The 8845-nt window shown below is 39.1% G+C and overlaps 1 long non-coding RNA gene across 1 annotated transcript in view; it reads right to left on the reverse strand.

The window, feature by feature from the left end:
• Window positions 1-6161, reverse strand: part of LOC146796566 (uncharacterized) — a 36460-nt gene extending 30299 nt beyond the window's left edge. The window contains exons 1-2 of the long non-coding RNA XR_014969936.1: window positions 6118-6161; window positions 5819-5956 (exon numbers count right to left, since the gene is read on the reverse strand). This is a non-coding gene — a long non-coding RNA (uncharacterized LOC146796566). The remainder of the gene's footprint in view (window positions 1-5818; window positions 5957-6117) is intronic.
• Window positions 6162-8845: the final 2684 nt, after the last annotated feature.

The raw sequence follows: 8845 nt of genomic DNA on the forward strand, positions 1-8845 counted from the left end.
CTTGAACATACATTGTGAGGGCATTAGACAAGAATCTAAAGGTGCCTTAACTGACTGAATAGGATCAGAGCTGCTTTTAGTATACTGTCCAGATTTGAGTCTAAAGTCAAGTTCTGCATTATATCTGCATTTGAGAAATTGAATTTATCAATCTAATTTCACTATATGCTCATTGGTTGGAATTAGAAACCCCAGAACGAAGGATACAGAATGCGAATTTACCTTACATTGATTGCCTTTAGATGATTGTGCCTTCAGTCTGCAGAATTAGCATGTAGTAGTTGTTGCATTCATTCATCCAGATTTCGAGGAACCCAAACAGACAAACCTTTTGTCCCTTTTGTACCTTCCCAGGTTTCTTTTCACACTTTCTTTTTTCGTAAACAATTTAATTAGAATTTTTGATAAATTTGACATTTCCCAAATAATTTGATCAGGATACAAAGATCACATAAACAACACCCTTAACCCTACCATAAAGTAGTAGTAAAGATAATGGGGTAACCCGGTGTCCCTCAGAACCTGGGTGTAAGTATTAAGTCTAACAATTGGTTCTGTCGGGGATTCTCAATTGCTTAGTAAATTCAAGAAGTAAAACCTTATTTGTAACATGTGTGTCAATAAATGAAATAAAACACACCAAAATTAGAATTTCAACAATATATTTGAAATTGAATATCAAATATTTAGGGCTGTCACAATTTACAAATTCAATTGTAGTGAGAAATAGGTGACTGTGGTGAAAAAAGTGACACATAGTTATTGGTGATAATGACAGTACACTATATACAGGACAATTAGACATGTGACAATGAGCTTAGGAAAGAGGGGATTTTGTTATGTCCATTTTATTTTTTCACACATGCTGTAGGATCCATTGATAAATATAAACTGTGATCATGAGCAGTGTGCGGATATATGCAGCAAGTCGACGTTTCGACCCTGTAAGTGGTGCAAATGTCAGGCGCATCAAGGCGGATCTTCCTCAGGACTGGAAAGGGGAGGGGTTTTGACAGCAAATCAGCAGATACTTCAGTAGATGAAATCTGCAGGTTGTGTAATTCCTCCTATTAAGTATGGAGTCAGGTCTCCACCAGCCGGTTGGAGCCTCAATTGAATCTTCACTTAACTTCCACCATTCGGTTGGAGTCTAGCCATTCAAGTTATTTACGCGATACGGCAAAGGCGCGTCCATCCGGAAACTGCTTCTTGCAAGATGATTGTGCCTCCAGTCTGCAGAATTAGCATGTATTAGTTGTTGCATTCATTCCATCCAGATTTGGAGGAACCCAAACAGACAAAACTTTTGTCCCTTCTGTACCTTCCCAGGTTTCTTTTCACACTTTTCTTTTTTTGTAAACAATTTAATTAGAATTTTTGATAAATTTGACATTTCCCAAATAATTTGATCAGGATACAAAGATCACATAAACAACACCCTTAACCCTACTATAAAGTAGTAGTAAAGATAATGGGGTAACCCGGTGTCCCTCAGAACCTGGGTGTAAGTATTAAGTCTAACAATTGGTTCTGTCGGGGATTCTCAATTGCTTAGTAAATTCAAGAAGTAAAACCTTATTTGTAACATGTGTGTCAATAAATGAAATAACACACACCAAAATTAGAATTTCAACAATATATTTGAAATTGAATATCAAATATTTAGGGCTGTCACAATTTACAAATTCAATTGTAGTGAGAAATAGGTGACTGTGGTGAAAAAAGTGACACATAGTTATTGGTGATAATGACAGTACACTATATACAGGACAATTAGACATGTGACAATGAGCTTAGGAAAGAGGGGATTTTGTTATGTCCATTTTATTTTTTCACACATGCTGTAGGATCCATTGATAAATATAAACTGTGATCATGAGCAGTGTGCGGATATATGCAGCAAGTCGACGTTTCGACCCTGTAAGTGGTGCAAATGTCAGGCGCATCAAGGCGGATCTTCCTCAGGACTGGAAAGGGGAGGGGTTTTGACAGCAAATCAGCAGATACTTCAGTAGATGAAATCTGCAGGTTGTGTAATTCCTCTTATTAAGTATGGAGTCAGGTCTCCACCAGCCGGTTGGAGCCTCAATTGAATCTTCACTTAACTTCCACCATTCGGTTGGAGTCTAGCCATTCAAGTTATTTACGCGATACGGCAAAGGCGCGTCCATCCGGAAACTGCTTCTTGCAAGATGATTGTGCCTCCAGTCTGCAGAATTAGCATGTATTAGTTGTTGCATTCATTCCATCCAGATTTGGAGGAACCCAAACAGACAAAACTTTTGTCCCTTCTGTACCTTCCCAGGTTTCTTTTCACACTTTTCTTTTTTTGTAAACAATTTAATTAGAATTTTTGATAAATTTGACATTTCCGGAAATAATTTGATCAGGATACAAAGATAACATAAACAACACCCTTAACCCTACTATAAAGTAGACATTTCCCAAATAATTTTATCAGGATACAAAGATCACATAAACATCACTACTTAATCCTACTACAATTAACCAATACCACCTTCCCCTCCCCCCAAACCCTTAAGGTCCTGCCCCTATCACATCATACATCACTGTGTTACAATCATAATCTACACACCTCTCACCCCAAGGTATACATTTTCAGAATTTGCTGCTACATATTCTCCATTCCAGATTATTCTGAAATTACTTCTATGTGCATTCCTCTCCAGATACATCCACCATGTCAGGATCTCTAAGACTATACAATAAATGATCCCATGCTCGAAATTTACCATATTTTCAGTGAAATGAGTAGAGACTTGGTGGTGTTGTTGGTTAGTGAGGTTTTGCTGCTCTCATTGTGGGAGTTTGCCTCAGCAGCACTATCACATTTAGCAAGGAGCCTGAGTGGGAGCATATGGCAAAAAACACTTAAAATTAAATATGTGAAAAACATCCTCATCTTTAATACTATTTAAAAATAGTGGGCTAGAGGCTGGTTTTAAAAGCCAAAGATAAGGGAAGAAAGTGGTGAGGTCATTGCATTTGCTTTTGTTGTTGTGCAGTCCTGAAGACAGTGACATAAAAGGAGGCTACAGAAGAAGTAGCCCCATGGGGTGGATAGGAGCTCCAAAGAGAGAAAATGCAGGCATCCTGGTGACTGGTGGTAGGTGGCCCCATTCATAAAAAAAGAGTGCCTTTGCCAGCATTTGCATCATATGTCTAGAAATAAAAAAAAAATCTTTCTTCTTGAATATTCATCAAAGAAGCTAAGGGCAGCAAAGGATCGACCACAGAAACAACTGTCCTGGTGACACTCCCAACTGCAATGCGCTTCTAGGACCAGATGTATGACCACTATAGTTAATGAATTAGCGAGAGCTAAGAGCCAATAAAACATTAAGCTGCTAAGCAAGCAGCTTTCCAGTGTCTTTTTGAAGCTTAAATATTACTGTTGCATTTCGAGACACCAAAGTCCCGACCTCGACCCAAGCTGGCTAGCTATTCCCACCTCCTCAGCTGCCATAGGCCAGCATGCTACAGCTTTAAAGGGAAACGACTCACCAATCTCACCAGTGTACCTCTAGTCCTTCTGAAACCATGGACACACTGCTGATTCCTTAGAGTAGTACTACCTCCTTGGTTCATGGTTTGTCTACAGAATGAATATATGTATAAGTAACAGCACCCGAAAAAGACTGGCTCGTTATGTCCCTATATTGGTGTGGCTGTGCATGGGTGAGAAGAGAATATTTCAGCAGGGCCTGGATGATGGTTTCAGTCAACTAGGAAAATGAGAATCTGCCAAACAGACCATATACGAGCTGCTGGGATTTCCTCTGCTGACCATTCCCCAAGGCAAAGTGGAGTCATTATTCCTAGTTAAAAATAAAACAGAGTTAAAAATAAAAGATTCCCTTTTGTGTCGTTGACTATTACTATAATATTTAGACTATAATCAGTCTGCACTGAACCAAAAGAAAACACTTAAATTTAAACAATGTAGCACAACGTAAACAGACCATATATTCTTATCACTTTATTATTTGCATCCACATCAGGAAGTAAAAATTAATATTTACCATAAAAACACATTGATTACACCTCCTTATACATATTTATTTCCAAAACAATTACAGATATTTAGCAGCTTATATAGTGTGTTTTCATATTCTGGTAATTCTTTCAGCAATTATTGACACAGTCCATATAATTCATATACAGTTCTAAATATAATATATTCTACTGCAGTCTTGAAAACATCTACTTATGTTAAAAACAATACAAATTTCCTATGTTCTTTTGTCGACGCATTTCGGTGTATCTTGTGGTTTGTAAACACCTTCTTAAGGACTCACATTATAAAACAGATATTTTTCTTTAAAACCAGACCAATATATCAAAAAATAAATAAATAATATACACAGTTAGATGCAAAACATTACGTGTGCGCAAACCTATAGTTTCTTTGGTTCAATGCATACTCAAACTCCTAACACTATCCCAAAGCAAAAATTAGTAATCTAAATTATAAACTATTTTGCATATTGGTGGGACCACTTAAAAAGCTTTTAATTCTGGGTATCCATTATACTCCATTATTACATGAAGAGCCTTTACCATAAAAGATCTCTATCCAAATCATCGCTTACCCTTGGTTGGAATCACTATAAAGTGTTAAATAGGACAGTAGGTCTTTCTTACTGATCCCTCTGTAGACCTCCGTCAAAGCAAAGAATCTGGAGAGATTTCACCTGTTGACAGTACCATAAATTCTGCTTTACGGGGATGTCTATTGCTTATGGTATTAATTACAGATATTTATTATAACTCCATACTTACAGAGACTTTACATATTCCTTTTCTTGTGCCTCTAATGAGGTAAATGATGGGTATGTTCTTCCTTAACCCTGTGTTTAGATATTATATATTTAGTTGGGACAATTTTCTATTATTATACTTATATATATTCTTTGTACATCACCTATATTGAGTCACTTACCCTTTATTATAATTGGATCCTTGTCTCTTTCTTTTTAAGCCCAATCATATATGTAATCGTAGGCTTTCTAGTTGGGAGCCTTCTCGGTATCCCTTCTTGGAAATACAACCGCCTTTTATCAATTTGGTCTAGTGTACAATCCTGGGTTTGAAATGGAACAAAAACCAAAAGGATACTCTCAAGTATTGCTATTTCTTTAATTGTTTACGATGCCTATACGCTATTTTGCATTCTGTTGCATTAGTTGAATAATCATGTGAAGTCCCAACCGGACCGCAATATGTGGTAATATAGATTGATAAAGATTCTTCTACTACTTTATGTATTTACAAGCTTCGCTTTAAAGTTTGCGACCTAAGCCCTTCCTCATCAATAACATTCTATAGTTTGACTTCTCAAGGCAAACAAGTGCTCCCACCAGTAAAAACACACATGGTCTCTTCGAGTTTTCAATTATGAATATCATGCGTTTTCCAAACGAACACTCTTGTAAATGTCAAAAACAATAGATTTATTTAGACGAAAAACGGTCATGCTGTTTTATATTCACAAGCCTCCTATTTCTGAACTTTCTTTAGACATATTACTGTTCACTGTACCAATCTCGGAACTAATATCCCGCATCCTGTGTTGGAAATTAATTTAATGTTTTTCCAACGTGCGCTCAGTATTTCAGTGGCGACTCGACCTTAAGTTGATGTGTACTGTTTTAATTTCTATTTTATTTTGTTTTATCACCTTACGATATAATGATTCTATTTCCAAGACTCTGGCTCAACTTCACAGTTCCCTTTGCCCGATCAAGGAACTTAAAGGCCGCCCACCAACTATTTATGAATCGTATCCTCTCCTTACCTTATGTGTAAAGAAGCGTCTCTGCTATCGGGGTTCAGTTCACTTTCAGGAAAACCACCGGCCATTGTCACTTCCCCTTTTGTACTCTACAGGGGCGCTGCTACTTATGATGACGTATGCCGCGGCCATGTTAGTAGTCTGAAGTGTTTTTTAAGAATAGAAACATTGAAGACTAACTTTATTAATGTAGATAACATTACGCATTTACATTATTATTTCTTGCTATTTTAAATGCCGTTTTTTTCCATACTTAGGACAATGAGAATTAACTTTATTCATGAATCGCGTCCTTTCCTCACCTTATGTGTAAAGAAGCGTCTCTGCTATCAGGGGTTCAGTTCACTTTCAGGAAAACCACCCGCCATTGCCTCTTCCCCTTTTGTACTCTACAGTGGCGACGACACTTATGATGACGTATGCCGCGGCCATTTTAGTAGTCTGAACTACTTTTTAAGAATAGAAACATTGAAGATTAACTTTATTAATGTAGATAACATTACGCGTTTACATTATTATTTCTTCCTATTTTAAATGCTGGTTTTTTCCATACTTAGGACATTGAGAACTAACTTTATTTGTATAAACTGTTGCATCATTATACTATAATTTCTTAACCCTTAATTTTGATGTCCATATCTTAATAGAGACTATGTTACAAACCTACTACAGCGGTAAACATTGACTTTATTGTTAGAAAACATTACATATTTAACCATTGTTTTCTATTCCGCTTCTATAGTCACCCGCATTTATATAGCTAAAGCAGGACCACATACTAGTTCTTACTTATACTATTTTGCCCTCACATTATAAATATGACCCCAGCTTCAGATGTCTACTTTGGCTATTAATGCGTTAGGCATTCAACTATGTCTAAATTCTAAAGACCATCCTGCATATTTCTTTCCTAACACAGTCCAATCAGTTATACCCTTAAACTTAATAACGGATAAAGTTGCTTATTTATGTAAATGGAATACATCCACATATATAGATATCTTGTCTACTCTATTTGGTAAAATAATGTGAAATGGGCAATAGTTCTTCTAATTAGGGTGTCCTAGATGTAAATTCTCATTTTTCTCTATAAATTATTCCTAGAGCATTCGTTCCTTGGACATGCCTACCCAAGACAGGGTTCAGGAATGTCTTCGACACCAGGAATGGATCGCTGTAGCACAGGGCAAGCAATGTAAGTTAAAGCAAGTTAACTGACTCTACATCCACCACTCTCCTATGGGTTAGTAAGTGGGTTGACATGTGACGAATCATTATTAATAGGACTATCACCCCAGGCATTGAGGTAAATGTGGAATACTACTTTTTTTTGAAGAGTGGGGTGCATGGGTTTTGGCTCAGAGCTAGAACACAGCCAGATTGAAAGCCCAGTTTCCCAGTGAGAGATCAAAGGCGTCCCCGCCATTTAGTGAAACCCCAGTGAGGGACAGTAGGGATAGCACAGCACACTGGTTCACATGACTTCATCTTGCCTACAAAAGAGTTCAGAGTCCTGTTAGATCCATCTAGTTTAGGTGAGATGACCCAAGTTCTACGTTGTGCGTAGAGGCAACATTGTCACAAGTAAAGTGATAGGTAAACATAGAGTATTGCCTATTTCTAAGGTGTTTGAGGTTCCTAGGCCTGAGGTAGATTGGAGAATGTATGTTCCTGCAAAAGATTGTGACCTGTTTTACCCAAGACCCAGTTGTGTGAACGGCTGCAGTGTCCCTCATTATATGGAGTTATTAATTCCCTATGAAACGATTTGGGCTTGTGACTCACTGCAGCAACACCTTAGTTTGTGTAATGATTAAAGACGAGAGCATGGCACATAACCTAATGGGTATACGTCTTTATTATTTAATGCATTTGGGTTTCTGAATCTGAGCAGCTCGTTAAAAGCACCAAAATGTGGTAAAGAGCCAAGCCCGTGTGCGAGGAGCAGAGCAGGCTGTGAGCGGTCGTGAGAGCCGTTGAGAAACGCTGCCGCAGCTGGAAAGCCGCCCGAAAGCTACCGAGTTGTGAGCTGGGACTGGCTTGGCCCCCAGCTTGGCCCCCCACTCCTAAGGTCACTGAGGTTGGTGGCGTCAATGGGTGACGGGTGAGGTAATCCATGGAGGTAGCTGGGGAGAGAGCTACAGCTGAGGTGAGCAGGGAGCGGAAAGGGCGACCGTCACTTTGGCGGCCGCAGAGTGTAGTGCCCAGCAAGACTGCGGAAGCGGCCCAACTAGTGAGGTAATTCAGTTTCCGATCCCGTTCGTTTTTAGCCACCATTTTGTGTCTTTCTGCCATTTTGTGTTGCCCTCACTCAGGCGGCACGGTGAACGAAGTGTTGTTTTCCCTCATCCTACTGCAACGTGTCAAATAACCTCCTGCCTCTGTTTTAGCTGGTGTCAGGGTCCGGCCGACTCCACTAATCCTCGTCTGGTCTGACTGATCCCTGTTTCAACTATCTGTTGGTTCGCACCATTCTTTCCTGACTTTATCTTATCCTCTGGCCTTCGCTATTCTTTACTCGTATTCCCTCATTTCACAACTGTCCTCTGGGGCATACAAATGTGTCCTGTCACCTGCAAGTCGACTTATAAACACTACCACTGATTAACTTGTGGGGAAGGGTGACAAACACAGTTGGAAGGGAGGCTTATTTGAGTTATTTAATATCTTGTTTTCTCATTCTTCTCATTGGTTAACCCTGTATGCATTGGGAGTGCTCTTTGTAAATATGTGTGTTATAAAAGATTGTGCACCACGAAGTAAAGTGGCAGTCTCCTAAGAACATACCGAGTGTACTTCTGGGACAACTGTACTTAGCTGCAGCTAATAAACCCTATCTTCTATGCCTAACGGAGTGTCCCGTGTCTCTGTTCGAACTCAGGAGATTAAGGCGTACACTGCACCGCCAGGCCCCTAAGCTGCTGGTTCTTCAATTGGCGCCCAATGTAGGGCGGCTTCAGAGGTAGCAGTTCTTGCCCGAGGATCATGAGGAGCCCCACAGGAAAATTCTGGAGGAATCGCGAACCACGT

This window comes from Triturus cristatus, chromosome 10 (assembly GCF_964204655.1).
Source record: "Triturus cristatus chromosome 10, aTriCri1.1, whole genome shotgun sequence".
NCBI lineage: Eukaryota > Metazoa > Chordata > Amphibia > Caudata > Salamandridae > Triturus > Triturus cristatus.